Source organism: Myotis daubentonii, chromosome 3 (assembly GCF_963259705.1).
Source record: "Myotis daubentonii chromosome 3, mMyoDau2.1, whole genome shotgun sequence".
Lineage (NCBI taxonomy): Eukaryota > Metazoa > Chordata > Mammalia > Chiroptera > Vespertilionidae > Myotis > Myotis daubentonii.
In genome coordinates, this window is record NC_081842.1 from 179,707,516 (window position 1) to 179,725,670 (window position 18,155).

The 18,155-nt window shown below is 41.8% G+C and overlaps 1 long non-coding RNA gene across 1 annotated transcript in view; it reads left to right on the top strand.

Annotated features, from left to right (window-relative positions):
- LOC132229487 (uncharacterized) overlaps nt 1-17,320 on the top strand; it is a 654,398-nt gene extending 637,078 nt beyond the window's left edge. Inside the window, exon 4 of the long non-coding RNA XR_009451693.1 lies at nt 17,299-17,320. This is a non-coding gene — a long non-coding RNA (uncharacterized LOC132229487). The remainder of the gene's footprint in view (nt 1-17,298) is intronic.
- Nucleotides 17,321-18,155: the final 835 nt, after the last annotated feature.

An 18,155-nucleotide genomic window follows, 5' to 3' on the forward strand; every position in this document is an offset into this window, starting at 1 on the left:
GCACAGGACCAGGCACAATGTGTAGTGTGATCAGGTTTGCCCCTTTTATGGCCAGCACTTCAGGACTTACAGTGTTCTAACCTCAGTGTTTACAAAACTGGGGGGTCTTGACCCAATAATAAGGGGTCATGAGATAAATTTAATGGATTGTAACCATTATTTTTAAGAAATTAGAATAGAATGAAATGGTGTCGGTCAGAGTTCATTACACAACACACAGTAACATTAAATGTTTTCGGAAAAACGCCGGTTTCAGTTGTGTGTGTGCGTGTGGACTGAATGTTGATGTAAAGTGTATTTTTTAGAGTGGACTTTAAGTTCCCAACACCCAAACCTCACACCCCTCAACCATTTCGCAGGCTGTGTGTTCCACCTGGATGGCCTTCTGCATGGAATACCTCTCTGTCTCTGAAAAACTCCTACCTCACTGTCCAAGAATACAGTTTCTTCTGGGAAGTCCATTTCAGGCTTTTACTGACTCTTACTATGTGTTGGCAGATGAGCTTTAGAATACTTTAGATGTTGTAATGGCATTTTCATCCTCAGGATAAACTTATGAAGTTGGTTCAATTATTACCCCCATTTTATTGGCAGGGAAATGGGAGGTGAGAGATGCATTCAATAAATTGCCTGAAGTCACACAGGTGATGTGTGGAAAGGCTGGAATTTGGACAGAAGCCTTCAAATCCAGAGCCTGCACTCTTAGCCATTATTACACTGTACAGCTAGCTTCTCCCTAACCCCTCTGGCTGAGCCCAGCAGTTTCCTTCTGTGCCCTCTGGCACATAGAGTCTTCAGAAGGCACTTGCTACACTGTGTTGCAATTATCTGTTTACGTCTGTCTCACACACTAAGTTATAAAACCCCTGAGAACATGAACATGTCTTCCTTCTCTCTGTTGCTTTGGGACCATGCGCACATATGTGTGCCATACAGAAGGCACTGGATAAATATTAAATCAGTAAGTGTCAGTTTGAGGAATCATTGCCATGTCACAGAGGAAGAACTAATATTTAGCTAAGAGGAAGTTAGGCCCATTGTTCTTTGTGGCCTCCTTCTGTTATAATAAACTTGTTAACAACATTAGTAGGAGTGATCACATTGGACGAAAGCCAGTGCAATCCTCACAAAGGTTTGAAAAAAGTTTATATAGATAAAGGCACTATGGGAAATGTTACATATAATATAAAATATGCATTTTTTTCATTTTCCATTCATGGCCACACATTTTTGTTGTTGTTGTTTTATTAACCCTCACCCAAGGATATCTTTTCCATTGATTTTCAGAGAGATTGGAAGGGAGGGACAGGGGGAAAGAGGGAGGGAGACATCGATGTGAGAGAGACATATCAATTGATTGCCTCTTGCACACACCCCAACTGGAGCTGGAGATTGAACTTGCAACCCAGGTACATGCCCTTGACCAGAAATTGAACCTGCCACCCTTTGATCCTCAAGCTGATACTCTATCCACTGAGCAATACCAGCCAGGGCTCATGGCCACACTTTTATCAGCATGCTTAAGAAAAAGTTTATCGTAGATACCATTCTATCCATTCCATTCACTCATTCATTCATTCAGCAAATATTTTTGACCAAGTCCTGTGGTTTGTCCTGGAATATAAGTCATTCAACCATTGGGCAAAAGAAGAACACTCCTCATAAAAAGAAGGGCACATTCCAACATAATTGTTTTCCTTCAGAAACTTTAGTAGTGTTTAAGGTAGAAAAATACAAAAGCACTTTTGGGTATATTGGGAAGGGTCAACAGAAAGGTGTGAAAACATGAAAATGTCAATTAATATGTAATACAATAATGCTAGATGCTCTGAAAAATATGAAATAGAAACCTGGGAGTGTTGGGGTACAAAGACTGGAGGTATTGGGTTGAATATAAGAACAAAACAGTTCTTCCCCTCAAGAAGCTCACAGTCTATGAAGGAACTGAGCTAATAAATAGGTGATTATAAAATGGTGTTGGCCATTTAGCAGTTTAAGGCCAAGACTTAGGAACTGGCCAGCCCTGGGCTCAAAGCTGGGATCCATTATTGAGGACCTGTAACATCTTGAAGCTATTTCAATTAGCTTTTCATAGCCTCAGTTTTCTCATCTCCTAGGGTTGCTATCAGACAATATGCATAAAGCACAGGACATTCTATAAATAGATATATGGCAGGTTGATGACCAACAATAACATTTTTACATGTGGGTCCTCTGGCAAGTTACTTGACACTCATCTCTCTACCTTGGTTTCTTTACCCAAAGTATAAGTGTCTGCATCAAAATGCTAATTACTATTCATTGGCCACCCTCCAAGTATCAGACATAGGCAGGCCTTGTGCTAAGCCTTTTCCATATGTTATCTCACTAAATCCTGATAATGCTCTGGAAAGAGGGGTAGGCTCTGCCATCTTGTGCTTTGGCAGTGTCCATTGTTTTCTTGGATTGGGGCCCATGCCAATGTCCTCCTTACTTATCTTTCAACTTCCCTACTGAGCACAGACCACACTTCTTGTCTCCTCAACCCAATACCTCCAGTCTTTGTACCCCAACACGCCCAGGTTTCTATTTCATATTTTTTCAGAGCATCTAGCATTATTGTATTACATTTTAATTGACATTTTCATGTTTTCACACCTTTCTGTTGACCCTTCCCAATATACCCAAAAGTGCTTTTGTGTATTTCTACCTTAAACACTACTAAAGTTTCTGAAGGAAAACAATTATGTTAGAATGTGCCCTTCTTTTTATGAGGAGTGTTCTTCTTTTGCCCAATGGTTGAATGACTTTAAAAATACAAACACCTTTATCTCTCATAATAGAGAATTTCTTTCTGGTTAAGTACTGTACTCAGAGCCAGGATGGTGAGCCACTTCTCCCTAATACCACAGCCTGGGCTTTAGTACCATCTGGAACAAACAATAGGAAGTGTAAGACATACTTCCTAATGGAAGCAAAAAGTGAACCCATATTCATCAAGTTAGCTCATTGTGTGTTTCCTCTTTGGGGATTAAATAAGATTTGAACTACTGAGTAGACACAGGTGGCGGGGGGGGGGGGGGAGTAGTAGTGAAAATAGAAACAACCCAACAGTACCACTAATTTTTCTAACAAAAGTGTCCCATGAGTCATGACACTGAATCATCAAGTGTCAGGATCTTGTTTAATGTCATTATTGTATTTATGCTAGCCTGCCATCGCCTTCACAGGGAAATTACACATTTTAAAAGTACAAGTTCAGTTATTTGAATTCATCCAATCATACTTTTAGTATTATAATTACTCTAGCATTTTAAAGAGAAGAAGCTAGGAGCTACTTTAAATAAATCAATAACCCATTAATGTGGTTACTTATAAAACTATAGTTCAAATTATAAACCTCTAAATAGTTTAATAGTTTTCCCCTATATACTTCCTAAAATCTATAAAGATATTTATTGTTCTTTTCTTTTATGTTGATAGTAAGTCTGAGAATAATTGATATTTCTTAAGAATAAAAACTCTTTTTCTTCTCCCCACTATGGGTATCTTGTCTCTAGGGATACCACAGACATTTTTATGGCTATTATGGTTAAAGGAGAGGTATAGAAATAAATGGAGGTGGAAGTGTTATTTGTAGATGCTATAGACAGAGATCAGTGCAGACACCTCCATGGATGTTCAAGGTGCTCCGATCAGATGCATAGATGGCGAGCCATGATCTCATGTGGCCTCATTTGTGTACTTTATTAAATATCTCAAAGTGTCAGCAATTGGGATAAAGATTCCAGATATGTGGCTAATAATAGCTATTACTTGGAAATGTGTCACCTATGTCAGGTAGTACCCAAACTGATGTATCATTTAATCTTCACAACTCTGCCTTATGTTAGTTTCCTAGAATCAGAGCCTTAAGGGGATTTTTGTACAAGTGAATGATTGGCACATATTATCAGAAAAGGGGGACTGAAGGGAGCAGTATAGGGCAGTAGAAGAGGACTAAGCAAGGATGTGGTCTCTGGAGTTTATACAGTTTGCCTTGCCTTGAGTTAGTGGCTGTAGGGGAAACCTCCTGGGTTAGGGGCTTCCCAGGGGAGGAGGGTATTTGGGAATGGGTGCACAGCCCAGGCACCAACAGCATCTACTGCACACTCTTTGAGATGGCTATTATTGTTCTCATTTTTTAAATGAGAAAGCAAAAGCACAAGGAGTTTAACTTGTCCAAAGTCACCTTTAGTAGATTGAAATTTGAACCCAGATCTGTCTGACTGAAAGCTCTTGACCACTTTAAATACAATCAGGGCATGACTTCTAAGCTAAATCATGCACAGAGGCTAGAACTGACACAGAGGAGAGGTCGATGGACCTTTCAGAGAGATTCAGTGCTACGTGGAGAAATAAAGCAAGCCTTTCCTACTCTATACATTATATAGTAGATGACTGTGTTCTTAAAACCCAAAGTCATAAAGGCAAGGAAGAAAGATTTTAGTGTATTTTTTTGCTGCAGAATTCAATTCCTTTGTGTACTATAAATATAAGGTATGAACATGCTTAGCAAAATGAGAGTAGAGTATTGTTTCTAAGTAAAAATATGTCCCTAATTACATCAAGCTGGTAACAGCTTTGCTTTTCTTCCCCTGGAATGACCCTCCATAGGTCTTAGAAGTTGAGATAGTAAATGCCACTTCCCCCCTTTAGCTGAATTGTTCTAACTCTGCACAGAACCTGGCTGGAAGCCAACAAGGTGCACAGACAAGAGCACCGTTCTTAGCTATCATCCTGGCTTTGCCACTTACTCATGAGGTGACTTAGACAACATGTGTCTATGGGCTTCATTGTCTCATTTGTAGAAAGGAAACAATATGTGTCCCAGTATCCTGCTTCCTCTGGTGTTAACTGCTATCATCCTTTCATCCTCTCTGCAATCCCAGATTTTCTCTTCTGCGTGACTTGATTTACCCAGCCTACGCTATAGGCCCTTTCAAACCATAGCTACACTTCTCATATATTAACACTAGGGGCCCGGTGCACGAAATTCGTGCACTGGGTGGGTGTGTGGGGGGGAGTGTCCCTCAGCCCAGCCTGCCCCCTCTCACATACTGGGAGCCCTCAGGCATTGACCCCCATCACCCTCCAATTGCAAGATTGGCCCCTTGCTCAGGCCTGACACCTCTGACAGAGGCATCAGGCCTGGGCAGGGGACCCTCATTTCCCCCCATCACTGGTTCTGCCCTCAGCCCAGGCCTGATGCCTCTGGCCCAGGCATCAGGCCTCGGCAGGGGACCCCCAGACCCCTCCGATTGCTGGCTCTGCCCCTTGCCCAGGCCTGATGCCTCGGCCAGAGGCGTAGACCCCCATCACCCTCCGATCGCCTGATCGGCCCCTTGCCCAGGCCTGACGCCTCCGCCAGAGGTGTCAGGCTTGGACAGGGGACCCCCATCTCCCCCCCGATCACTGGCTCTGGCCCCCGCCCAGGCCTGAGGCCTCTGGCCCAGGAATCATGCCTGGGCAGGGGACCCCCATCTCCCTCTGATCGCTTGCTCCACCCCCCGCCCAAGCCTGATGCCCCTGACCCAGGCTTCAGGCCTGGGCAAGGGGACCATCATATCCCCCCAATCCCCAGCTCCGCCCCCCACCCAGGCCTGTGCCTCGGCCAGAGGAGTTGATCCTCATCACCCTCCGATCACCAATCACTGGATCGGCCCCTTGACCAGGCCTGAGGCCTCTGGCAGAGGTGTCAGGCCTGGGCAGGGGACCCCCAGCTCCCCACGGTTTCAGGCTCCGCCCCTGCCCAGGCCTAATGCCTCTGGCCGAGGTGTCCGGCCCGGGCAGCGGGGACCCGCAGCGTCAGCAGCGCCGCGATCTCCTGCTCTGCCCCTGCCCAGGCCTAACGCCTCTGGCCGAAGCATTAGGCCTGGGCAGGGGACCCGCAGCTCCCCGCGATTGCAGGCTCCGCCCCTGCCCAGGCCTGACGCCTCTGGCCTAGGCGTCTGGCCTGGGCAGCGGAGACCTGCAGTGGCAGCGGGGGGCGCCGCAATCACGCAGGCTCTGCCCCTGCCCCTGCAGGAGGCCTCTGCCCTGCCCCCCAGTTCTTAGCTCCCCCCTGGGTTTCCGATCACTGTCAGTGGCAGGGGACTTCTTCCTGCTTTCCCTTTCGCCTCCCTGCATTGTGCCTACATATGCAAATTAACTGCCATCTTGTTGGCAGTTAACTGCCAATCTTAGTTGGCAGTTAACTGCCAATCTTAGTTGGCGGTTAATTTGCATATAGCCCTGATTAGCCAATGAAAAAGGTAGCATCGTACGCCAATTACCATTTTTCTCTTTTATTAGTATAGATTGACAAACACCCACATCTACATTGAACTAATCTAAAACGACTTTTGGCAATGTCCAAAATGATATATAGTACAGATATATGACAGTTTTATCCAAAAATTATGAAGTGCACTAGACATTTTTATTTGTGCACTAAGGAAATTGTAACTTCATCTTTTGGTAGGACACTTTTTTTTTTAAATTACACAGAATAGTTATTTTACAGAGTGCCTCCCTTGTCTCCATTTGGAAGGAGTTGGTTTGTTTTACAAGTAATTTTAGTCATCACCATCTCAGATAGCTTTGAAGTTGGGTGGTAGATCATAAGACTGGGTAATGTAGACTATCTTGCTGATCTTTCTTTGGAATTGGATTCACTACCTTCTCCTCAAGTATCTGGTTAAAAAAATAAAATAAAGGAAGAGAAAGTAGGAACCAGATGCCAACTATCTGCTCCCTTGATTCAACTCCAGTATGGCGATTAAAGGAGTGTTTGCTTTGCTGCAGATCAATTATTTTAAGGACTCAGAATTTCTTGCTGTGTCTTGAATTGTGCTGATGGTTTTTAAGTAGGTCATAAAAATTCCTGCGAATGATTTGTTTAATTATTGTCTTGCTCCTCATTTACATTTTTATCTAAAACTCTGAGAACTGAAATCTGTATTCAATTCCATTTTCTGTGAGCTACAATTTGCCTTGTTGGGGGAAGTATCTGGCCTGTGCTTTATGTATGGAATAATATCTGCCAGGCACAGTCTGTGATGATGCTTGGATGGTGATAGACATAGTTCTTTTTGCTGATGTTTCTAGGGTTTAGGACAATATTTGATGGCTACTTAATAGCTTTGACTCTTTCACATTGGTTGAGTAATCATCAGTTTAAACATGTTCAGACTTTGCTTTTCTAGACTAGGCCTTCTGACAGTGAGGGATATGACAATACAGGACTGGATTTACTGACTCTTTTAGGGGCTGTCCCCTCCATGATGCATAAATAGCCAAATGAAAAGTAACACATTCAACCCATCATAAAACCTTAGATCTGAAGGTACCTTCCATGCCATCACGTTACTACCGCTGACTGTAGGACTGTAGGGTGGCATAGTGGAAAGAACATTAAAAATAGTGTCATTTTGTTTCATGAACATTTCTGTGCAGCTCAATACAAGTGCCTTTGGAATTCTGGAGTCTTGACTGAAATAAAAACTGTGGAGAAGTTAAGTTCTGGGGTGAAAGCTGCAGTTACAAAAGTAATAAATCACAACATTCCTGAGATATTTCTACCCAAACTGCCAAGATTGCTCAGGTTGATGAAAGTAGTTTATGAGTGTGCATCAGAGTCAGATTTGTCTGAGGATAAGAGGATCACTTCCCCAATGGACACCGAGTTCCGGTGGGGTGAAGTGTCTGCCCAAGGTCTTCCATGAGTTAGTGGCAGATTCAGGACTAGAAGCAGCAAATCTTGATTCCACGTCCAATGTTCCTTCACCCTCAAAGTGCTATAAATGTGACAAATTATCTGATTAGTTTAGCCTAGTTCAGCATTTCTTCAAGTGTGGAATGTTAATAGGCGTTACATGAAATAGTGGTTTCATGGTCAAATGAGTATAGAAAACGCTGTTAAATAAAATTAAACACATTTCATTTTAGGCTTCTCTGAATTTTTAATATGTTAATATATATTGTGACTCTCAAAGTGGGAAATCAAATAGCACTTCCCAAACTTATTTGACCATAGAAACTTCTTTTTCTCACTCATGGAAGATACTTTTAGAAGTAAAGGTAGAAATGAATGTCTTTCTACAAGCATTGATAGATAGAAATTATAACTCAACCTAGATGGTTCAAAAGATGAGGCTAATGTGATATTGTTTGTCAACTGTAATTGAAAAATTAAAAATGATTTACATAATGAAAAACAACAACAACAAAAAGAAATGAGGCTAACAAAGGGACTACATACAGAGATCTGAGCAGAGTTAAGGAAACCAATAAAGAAGAGTGAGGCACCCAGGCAGGATAAGCAATGCAGGGAGCATGGTCACCGCTTTGAGGGAGCAAGGAGAGGAGTCCAGTGCCAGCTCCAGAATGGACTTGGGTAGGGGGTGGGACCCAGTATCTCAGGGGTATGGCTTTTGAAAGGAGGGCATGGGGAAGAAATATCCTGATTTCTTTGTCTTTTTCCCCTCTGATCCTGTTGGTGCCTCCTGTTGGTCAAATGTGACTGAAAGCCAGCCAGCAACTAGCCTAGGCTTTGCTGTTTCTAGGTTCAGCCTCTCAGACCCAGAGGTGTGCCATTCCGTTAGCTAAGTTGTGTTGTTCAGCCCCTTAAATTTCATAGCAACCCTATAATATAGAAAACGTGCCCATTTACAAATGAGAAAATAGACATACACTCACATAGCTAGCAAGAGATGGATTCAGCCCCACGTTTATCTGTCTGCCTTCCATTTTACCACATTGCTGAGCCAGAAGATATCAAACTTTTAATGAAAGCTTAAGGAACTTGCAGAAGGAGTTTTTCATCTGCAGTTTTGAGCAATTTCATCTTATCACTAACGGGATTGATTTTCAACAGAGTGAATATGTTCAACTTGGAGGGTTCTTTTCCCCCAGCAGGAGAGGAGACCTTATTTTATTCATCACCATAATCCCAAAGCTTAGCACGGTGCCCAGCACTGAGTGCATATTTGTTGAATGAATGCATAAGTGAGTAAACCATAAATCAGCATTCCAAGGACATGTTCTCACAGCTCTTTTGGGACAGATTTGGCCTATCAATCTACTTTTAAACGTTCTGGCTTATTTGAAATGGGAAATTTTCCATGTTGAGCATCTGCTTGTGACATTTTTTCTTGGATATCTATGATACCTCTCTCCTTACAACCCCCAAACACATGTGTGTGTGTGTGTGTGTGCACACCAATACATTGCTTTTCTGTCTGCATCTCTGCTGTACTAATCTTTTCTGTTCAGATCCATCAGATCTATAAGATTTACCTTCAGAAGTACGAATGATTACCAAGCATATGCCCAACCTCTTCCATTTCCCTCAAAATCTTATAGTAGTTCCCTATTGCTCATTGGCCTTATACATATCTGTTAAAAAGGACAATTTGAAATTCCAACTTTCTATAGTCTAGCTAGCTCCAATGAACCTTACTCCATCAACTTCTCCAGAATGAACCCTCTTATCATATCCAGCTGGAATTCTGTATCAGAGATGCTGTGGTCCTTTTTCCCCTCCATATCTTTATCCATGTCTGTTCCCCATGCAATACCCCTTTCTGTTCTTGCATTAATTTATATATTCATTTCTTCACTCATCGATCTCTTACTATATGCCAAGTGCTGTTATGCTGAAGCAAATACAAAGAAAAATGTAGCTCAGTCTCCAAAAAGTACAAAATCTTTCATGGGAACCTGAGATACTGATCAAGAACATATATTGCAGTGTGTTGAATGCTGGAATAAAGGCATAAGGCCAAGGGAGAGAGCCAAGGAGTGACAACCCATTAGTTAAGGAACCAAGTCTATTCCAAGTGCTCAGCACACTGTGGGAGCTGAACAAATATTTGCTTAATGAGTGAATGAAATAACATTTGTCTATCTGTATCCTTCAAGAAACAGCTCAAAGTCTTCTCCCTGCCTACTAAGAAATAAAATGCTCTTATAGTTCTCAATGTTTTTATCAAATTTGCTGCCTTGAATTGTTCTTTATTTTATGCATCCAATAACAGTGTAAGCTTCTATTAAACGCAAATTATAGTGATGTTTCATCTATCTTCTAGCACTGTGCTGGGTGTACAATATATGGGGGGAAATGGTCTGGAATTCAGCTGAATTGATTCTAATAAAATTGAAATATTTGCATATAGACACCCCATTGATAGTGGTAAGTTTGCATAGCATTTTAGGTTTGATGATATAGGAGAGCTTCTTACAGAAGTGTTACAAATAACCTGGAGATCTTGTTACAATGCAGATTCTGAGTATATAGGGTGGTGCCAGAAATTCTGGCCCATGGACCACACATTGAGTTATAAAATGTTTGAGGAAAGAAAGAGAGAAAATGACACTTACTGAGTTCATGTTATATATCAGGCACTGTACAAGGCTCTCTGAATACATTAACTTAATGGTTTCCACATACATTCTTGGAGAGTTCTTTTCCCCCAGCAGGCTAGGGGACCTTATTTTATTCATCACCATAATCCCAAAGCTTAGCACGGTGCCCAGCACTGAGTGCATATTTGTTAAATGAATGCATAAGTGAGTAAACCGTAAATCAGCATTCCAAGGACATGTTCTCACAGCTCTGTTGGGAAAGATTTGGCCTATCAATCTATTTTTAAACGTTCTGGCTTATTTGAAATGAGAAATTTTCTGTGTTGAGCATCTGCTGGTGACTTTTTTCTTGGATGGCTATACCTCTCTCCTTACAACCCCCAAATACACACATTAAACACACGTGTGTGTGCCTGCACACAAACATGTTGCCTTTCTGTCTGCATCTCTACTGTACTAATCTTTTTTGTTCAGATCCATCAGATCTATAAGATTTACTTTCAGAAGTACCAATGATTACCAAGCATATGCCCAACCTCTTCCATTCTCCTCAAAATCTTACAATAGCTCCCTATTGCTCATTGGCCTTATACATATCTGTTGAAAAGGTCATTCCAAAATTCCAATTTTCTATAGTCTAGTTCCAATGAACCTTACTCCATCAACTTCTCCAGAATGAACCCTCTTATCATATCCAGCTGGAATTCTCTATCAGAGATGCTGTGGTTCTTCTTCCTTCCATACCTTACAGCCAGATGATCTGAGGATGTCTTTAATTATACAAATTCTCTGGACCCACTTCTAGAGATTCTGACTCAGAGATCATGGGGTAGAGAGAGAAAAATCAATATTTTTTAAAAAAGCTCTAAAGTGATTCCAACACAGTGTAGTAGTTAGAATTCTCAGGATTACCTTCAATGGCCTTTACTTTTGTGTAATTTCCTCTCCTTGAGTGTGGGTGGAACCTGTGAATATGAGGAGGTCACTGTCATGATTATGTCACATGATATGACATAGGGAGATTATATGGTGAGTCTAATCTAACCACACAAGCTCTTTAAAAGAAGAGTTTGCTTTGGCTTGTGACAGAAGAAGTTCGAGGGATTTCAAATGTGAGAAGTCAATGAACCGTGTTGCTGACTAAAAGGTGGGGAGGGTCATGGAAGAAGGAATGCAGTTGGTCTTAGGGCCTGAGAGCAGTGTCCAGCAGCCAGCCGGCAAGGAAACTGGAACCTTGGTCCTACACCCACATGGAATTGAACTCTGCCAACACCCTAAATTAGCCTAAATCTGATTCTTCCCCGGATAAGAACATAGCCTGGCCAACACCTTGACTTTGCCTGTGAAACCCTAAGCAGAGAACCAGCTTAGACTTCTCATCTTCAGAACTGGGTGTTATTTTAAGCTGGTAAATGTATGGTTATTTGTTATGCAGCAATCAAAAGTTAATGCATAAACATTTAGGTTTGAGAATGATTAATTAATATGATCTGATACATAAACATTACTGTTCCCACATTATGGATGACCAGATGGACTCAAAGGGCATATGTCCTTTCTCCACATTCTGACACTTAATGGCAGAAACATAATTTGAATTTGTATATATTGCTTTACTTCCAAGTGCCCTAACTCTCAAAAAAATAAAAAGAGGGCGGGGGAAATTAGGCATGTAGGAAATAGGAAGACTGGATAAAGTTGAAGAAAAGAGATTCCAGTCAGTAGACATTGGAAAATGAGTTCTCTATCTTTGATGTGCCAACAGAAATTACAAATTCTAATTAGTTCCTAGTAAGGAAACTGGATGGTTTGAAAAGATCAGGGAGGGTTGGGATAGTCTTTCAGGCTTAATGTAGTCATGATTCAAGGACTGGATATACTGTACCAGTCAGATTCTCCTGACAGTGGCTCTTAAGGTTGGCAATGCAATCATTAAGCCAGGGGGCCAGGTACAAATGGCTGGGCTTGGTCTTTACCCAGGGTCTTACATTCTTCTTAGTCACCAGGGATAAAGAGAACACTTAGGTCAGGCCCCCAACATTGTCTCTTCAGCTTCCAAGGAGGGAACTTAGTACGTAGTGATGTCCGCTGCTGTGTAAAACATTTAGATTCAGTGAAGCTCTGTCCACTGGCTGTTGAATCAGGAGTGGTCAGTTCTAGTGAAGGTACAGTGTGATGTGTGTTTGCTTCAAAAACTGGTCTTTTCATTCATTTTTTTCTTTCTGCTCTCTCAGATATTAAGAAAAGTTGAGATGACAGGAAGACTCATTCATTCATTCATTCATTCATTCATCCATTCATTTGTGCTGCCTACACACATGTATTAAGCTTCTGTGGGTATGCTCAGTGGGATGCAGAGACAACTGGGCTTTATCAGATCACAGTTTTAACGCAAAATTAAAAGCATCTTCTCTTCAGAAAGAGTAAAAATAAAATCTACCCCCAATTTTGACTCCATCTTTTAAAAAGAGTTTTAAACTGTATAAATATGCTTGTGTAGGCCAGTTCCAAAAGTCTGTAATATAAATTCTACAGAAATCCATCCAAGAATAATTGAGTTACTGTTTCCAAGGAGGGGCTGTGCTGGTTTCACCTCTAGAATGTTCATCATGTCATTCATTAATTTGCTCAGGGAATATACACTGGGCACCTTCCATGTGCGACCCCAGGGAGGAAAAAGCACAGGGGTGAATGAAACAAAGTTTTGCCCTCAAAATCTAGCACAGGTGACTCAAACATGTTAATAATAATAACACATTTCGTGTGCCAGCTCCTCTGATAAAAGGAAACCTGTGTCTTCAGCCATAAACTCCCATTTGTGGGAGTAGAACCTGGAAACCAAAGGACTGTGCAAGGAGACTTTTCTGCTGGTCTGGGTTTTTCTCTTTTAATCTACTTGTAAAACCTTCACTTTCCATTTCTACAGCCACTCCATCAGGAATTTTGATGAACCGGAGGACAGAAAGCCTATCTGTATGTAAAAAAGCAGAGGTATTGCTTGGTGCCTTTTGGATTTTTCCTCTGACAAGTGGTTGGCATCTGCTAACAACACTTTTTTTTTTTTCTGAGCTTTGTAACGTTGCCAGACTGAGAACTGAGCTTTGAAAAGGGAGATGGAGCTGTTAACAAATGCCTTTGTTATCTCTGGAATTGCTTATTGTACAGTGGTTCACAGAAAAAACTTGATGTGAATCTTGTCTCAATATTTACCTGCTCCTCCCAGGAAATATTGTGCTAAGAGAAATTCCCTGCGGTACAACAAATGTCAGCGTGCCCAAGATAACTGGTGCCATTCACCCACCAAAGGCCCTTTTCCTGTCTGTGGAAACCCTATGATAAGACCCCAGGAAGAATTTCTTATTAAGTGCTTGGAGATCTTTTGAATTTGATGGCTGCTTGAAGTGTTTAATATACATCTTCCACTTCTTTCATTTGAGAAACATTTATTGAAACCTTCAATGTGCCAAGTGCTTTGCTGGCATCTTGGAATGTACTAATGAATGAAACAAAACCAAGACAGAATGGCCATCATAGAAATGATGTTGGCTGGAGGAGAGGAATATTTTACAAGCACATGATGATAAGCAATGATTGCAGAGTACATGTGCGAAGAGACATAGTGTAGTAGGAGATCAAAGACAGCTATTTTGAGAAAGTGATTTTTAAACTAAAACTGGAAGGTTGTTAGCTGGGAGTTAGAAGTAATCTTAGGCATTGGGGTGGGTGGGTGAGGGGGGACAGTGAAGAATAGGGAGGTGGCATTTTTCTAAGCAGAGAGGACAGCTCATAAGAAAAGGGTAAGAGGTGAAAGAGAGCATGGCAAATGACCTTGGGCAAGTTGCTGAATGTCTCTATGCCTCAGTTTCCACATCTCTAAAATTGGGGTAATGATAAGACCAAATGGTAGTGTTGTGAGGATTAATCAGATAATACATGTAAAACATTTAGTTTAGTGTTTATTAGTATGTGCTCATGGCATGTTAGCATTTTTGTTTCATTTACTGGGGAGCTAAGAAAAATTCAGGACCAGGATGGCTGAGCTTCCTGGGGTCCTCTCCCGAGTGTGTATGCCAGGCTCCCTTTGCAACCAGAATGCAGCCTATGTTGTACACAAGAAGTGCCCCAATGTACATATGTAGCAAACATTTGCTGTTTACATGTCTGTATCTGATTCAAAATGATCAGTTCCTTGCAGACAAGTGCTAGGTCTTATTCATTTCTGTATCCATGAACATAATATAGTGCCTGGCACAAAATAGTTTTTCAGTAAATATTTCATGAACAAGTGAATAAATAGAAGAGAATAGAAACAATAGAATAAAGTACAATAAAGTCAAATGGAATAGAAACCAATGAAATCCTCTTGAATCTTGGAGCTTAGCTAAGTGCTGCAGCTCAAAGAAGAAGAGCTCTTGAATTCAGTCACTGAGATATTTACTGTGTAAGGACTGTTAGGAAATTGCTGCCCAGGCCACCAAAAGCTTTGGGGCAGCAGGAGAGTAAAAAGCACACCCATCATGCATTCTTACCTCTTGCTTCTGAGAATTAACTGTGGGCATTGCATTTCTTCTGTGACTATCACTGATCCTGCTCCAAAGATGGGGAGACTGAGGTTCATCCCAGATGAGGGAGCTTTCCAGAGTAGCACAGTTGATAGGCTGTACAGCTGGGATTCAGACACTAATGAGATTCTGCCTATGCCATGACAAGAAGGTATGGATGCCTTTTAAAGATAGAATATAAAGTCCTTTCTGTCTTTGAGTTTGGTAAACATTTGCTTTATATATCACATCATATCATATCTATATCATATTATATTCTATTCAGCTATTCTATCACCTTTCTCCTAAATCTGACGGCTCTCCTTTACTCATCCACTTACCTGGATCCCACTCTAGTTTGGGGATTTTGATCACATTTTAGCTCCTCTAAGCAGTCTTCTTGAACATGCCTAACCAGACTCTGAAGTCTGCTGTTAGCCCACCTGTTTTGCACCACTGGCTTAGTGCTTTGAAAACACTACATTACATACTTAGCTACCTTTTTAAATTTTTTAATTGAATTTTTTCAGAGAGAGGAAGGGAGAAGGAGATAGAGATAGAAACACTGATGAGTGAAACATCAATTGGCTGCCTCCTGCACACTCCATGCTGGGAATCGAGTCTGCATCCTGAGCATGTGCCCTGACCAGGAATCAAACTGGCCACCTCTTGATGCATGGATCAACACTCCACCACTGAGCCACATTGGCCGGGCCGTACTTAGCTATCTTTTTATTTACATGCTAGATCCTCAGCTCAGTAATAAAACCAGAAGATATTAGACCTGGGAGGCCCCTTACTCAGAGCTCAAATCTTAGTTCTATCACTCTGAAGCTGTGTGTCCATATGCATATTATTTAACTTCTCTGTGTTTCAGTTCCTCATTTAAAAAATAAGACCAATACTACCTTGTCATATGATAGTTATAAGAAGAAAATGAGTTAATGTATTTAGAGTATCTGGCAGTTTTTTCAGTAGTTGTTAACTATTTTCTGAAGCCAATGGTTAAAGACGTAGACCTTGTTCTTCAAATAAAGATGAGTCTGAGGAAGGAAGGTACTGGAGTTCTGTTTTACCTGCCTTCCTTATGGGCAACCCTCATGCACCAGAATCCCTGGAGCTCCAAAGATTATAGTTTTAAAAATACCAACTCTCCCAACATTCTGTATAGACTGAAAAACAAAGGCCTAAAAAGGTGAAGTGACTTGTCTAAGCTCACACAGCCAACAATCAGCGGGGCAGTCTGACCGTGGGCCAGCATTCTCTACACTTGCACCACACAAGACCATGTCTTAGCATCAATTTTCCTTTATGTATTTCTTTCTCCTCCACCACGTCATCCCCCAGCAAAAAGCCATGCATGGTTTTATTTATCCACTGAGGATACATATATGACTAAGCTTAGTCCCTGCATTTATGGGCTTCACACAGTAGGGAGGGCAGGGGATAGAAACATACCTGAGAGTTATGATGGAAGAGAATAGGTGTGATGATAGAGGTGTGCACAGATGGAGGTTAACCAATCAGCCCTGAACAAAATGTGAAAGCATAAGGAGGAGGTAACAAAGCAAACTGAGCAGTGGGAGGCATTCCTGGCAGAGGACACAGCTTGGGCAAACACACAGGGCAGGGCACAGCATAACATCTGAGAGGAACTGCAGGCAGTTTCCTTTTCCTACTAGAGTATGAAGCTGCAAGACAGAAAGTGGGGAGAGACAGGCCTGGAATAGAAAGTTGGGGGTCACTTACCGAGGGCGGAGGGTCATGCGTTGGAACATCTGTGGCTTGATTTTGGTTTTCAGAACTACATATTTCAGTTTGAAGTTGAACGGGTTATATTTGTGGGGAAAAGAAGAAAACAACCCATGTTTTTGAAGGAGCATTAAAACAGAGTATTACAAAACATATGTTTGTATCTTCTAAAGTGATGGAAAGGGAACATTCTCTCCAACCTTTGGCTTGTGCAGAAGTGCTGAGAGTCAACAAATAAAGACATTGACCAATCGCTCTGGTTGTTGCTTTGGTCCAGGTCCACTTTGATAAATGGAGATTCAGCCATAAGGAGAGTTACCAAATACTGTTCAAAGCACGCTTGTGCTCCATCTCTCACAAAGAACACATTTTTCAAGTCAGACAAGGTGGAAATTCGAGAGAGCTTGAGAAGAGACAATTAATTGATGTGCTTAACTCTGACCAGATGTGGGAGCTGACAGTGAGGTACACCCTCCCTGTGTTTGCAGTCCCTCCCCAGTGATACCGAGGGCTGGGGGGCTAAGGGAAGAGAAGGAAAGTTCCTCTGTGGCTACACCAAGGAGTCCTGGCAGCTAAAGTCTATTTATTAGTGTCTGTGCTCCTCCCCTGCTGTTATATTAATATAATGAATTGTTCACAGGTGCATCAAATGAGGTTTAGATGATCGCTGGGAGCTTTGTTACCCAAACAGGCCAAATTAGGAAGAACAGATGCATCAGGCAAACTACAATCCCTCAGCAGAAGTACAAAGCTTGAATTAATGAAGGTCGGTGCTCACATTTGGCCTTGATGGCCTTCACGGCAGTGGGATTCGGCCCCTGTTTAACTCTCGCTTGCCAAGAAGTCCTCTCTGCCTTCACTTCTGTGGGGATAGGACAGATGGGGTGAGCGTCCCAAGGAAATTATTCCCCCCCCCAAAAAATAATAATGAGAATACGAATAAGAATGATGGCTGTCATGGGTTGGGTCTTACTGTATGGTTGTGCAGATTTTCCCCTGAACAGGAAGGCTCCAGAACAAAAGGACAAATAAGGGCCTATGGCATCCTATGTTCTGCAGCCTACAATGTGAGCCCTGCATGGGCTGTGCCCCCTAGAGGAAGGATTACCTTTTTCTAACCATTTAACCATTGGCAGGAAGTTACTGTCTTCTCCATAAAGGGTGTACTTTACCCTTTCGGCCTTGTCAGAGAGAGAGATTTTTTTAACCTTCATAAAAGTGCCATATGAGCTACGGGTAACCCCCCAAATATTATCTCCAATCCTTACAAAAACCTTGTGAGGTAGGTATATGTATTAGCATCTTAAATTTACAAGGTAAAAGACTGAGGGCCAGAAAGATTGAGCAACATGATGATAGTTACATGCAGCAGAGCAAGAATTTGATCTGAAGCAGATTCCACTTCCCCTGATGCTTTAAACTAAAATAAAGTTTCCTTCTCCCCATCTGTAGTTCCAAGAAGAGGAATGAGAAAGGGGATGGAGAACACATTGGTGT